The sequence below is a fragment of the Chinchilla lanigera genome, unplaced genomic scaffold (assembly GCF_000276665.1).
Source record: "Chinchilla lanigera isolate Chin_1 unplaced genomic scaffold, ChiLan1.0 scaffold00050, whole genome shotgun sequence".
NCBI lineage: Eukaryota > Metazoa > Chordata > Mammalia > Rodentia > Chinchillidae > Chinchilla > Chinchilla lanigera.
The window spans coordinates 13770717-13772054 of record NW_004955451.1 but is presented as its reverse complement, the minus strand read 5'-3'; positions in this window follow the sequence as shown (position 1 = coordinate 13772054).

Below are 1338 nucleotides of genomic sequence, written 5' to 3'. Positions count from 1 at the left end.
CTTCTGTTAGCCATTTCTTCATTCATAAACATCTCTTGTCACCTGCTAAGTCTGGGCACACTTCAGGGGAATGCAGCAGGAATCAGAACGAAGTACTCCTCTTGCTGGGACAACCATGGCATCAGCTCAATTTCAGACGAATGGAAGAGATCAACACTGGAAAGGACACACAATCTGTCGGACAACTCTAGGAATGACACACTCACAGTGTGTCACATATCAGTAAGCCACATAGCTGGGCGTGGTGGCACATGCCTGTAATCCCAGCACTCAGGAGGCTGAGGCAGGAGGATCGTTGTGAGTTTGAGGCCAGCATGGGCTATAAAGTGAGCTGAAAGGCCAGGCTGAACTGCACAGAGAGACCCTGCCTCAAAAAGACAAAAAAAAAAAAAAAAAAGTAAGCCACACAAGGCCAGGTGGGATGGTGCATGTCTGCAATTCCAGCACTGGGGAGGCTGAGGCAGGAGGATCACTTCGAGTTCGAGGCCAGCCTGGGCTACAGTGAGTTCAAGGTCAGTCTGAACTGCATATGGAGAACTCTGTCTCAAACAAACAAAAACAAAAAACCAACCCTGCAGGAACTAAAGGAGCTGGAAGCGCAGAGTGCTGTGTTGTGGGAATTCATTTTTTTTGTCTTTTTGAGACAGAGTCTCGCTATTCAGCTCAGGCTGGCCTTGAGCTCACTTTGTAGCCCAAGCTTGTCTCGAACTTGAACTCGCAATGATCCTCCTGCCTCAGCCTCCCGAGTGTTGCGATTACATGAACACGGCAGCACGCTTGGCAATGTGGTGAGAATTTTATTTTGCTTTTCTCTCTGGGAAGTTGAGCGTCAGGGCCTGTGTGTCCCTTCCTCCGGCTTCTTCAGCACATTTGGGTAACTCAGGGCTCGAAGGGCACAGGCCAGGGGCTCCAGGGTTGTCCGCAGAGCCGGACGCCAGTAAACTCGGGGTGTGCAGACTGTGCTACGCCCCAGACCCCCATCCTTATTTTTTATTTTGCGACGGGGTCTGGCTATGCCGCTAAACTGCCCAGGCCAGCCTTGGGCTGGCAGCCCTCCGGCCTCAGCCGCGGGAGCGCGGGTGACAGGGGCCGCCGCGCCGGGCCGGGCGCTTTTCCTCTCCCCGGCGCACGTGGTGCGAGACTCGCTCTGCTGACTCACGTGTCTCCACGCGCCCGGAGGCTGCAGAGAAACGTTCCCATTTTACAGATGCGGCAGCCGCGGTGCTACGAGGACCCAAGAGCAGCTCCGCCGGGCGCAGAAGCCGGGAGGCCACACGGCCACGTGCGGCGGCGCCTCCGGCCCCCGCGGTGCAGCCCGCGTCCAACCCGCGCCTCCCC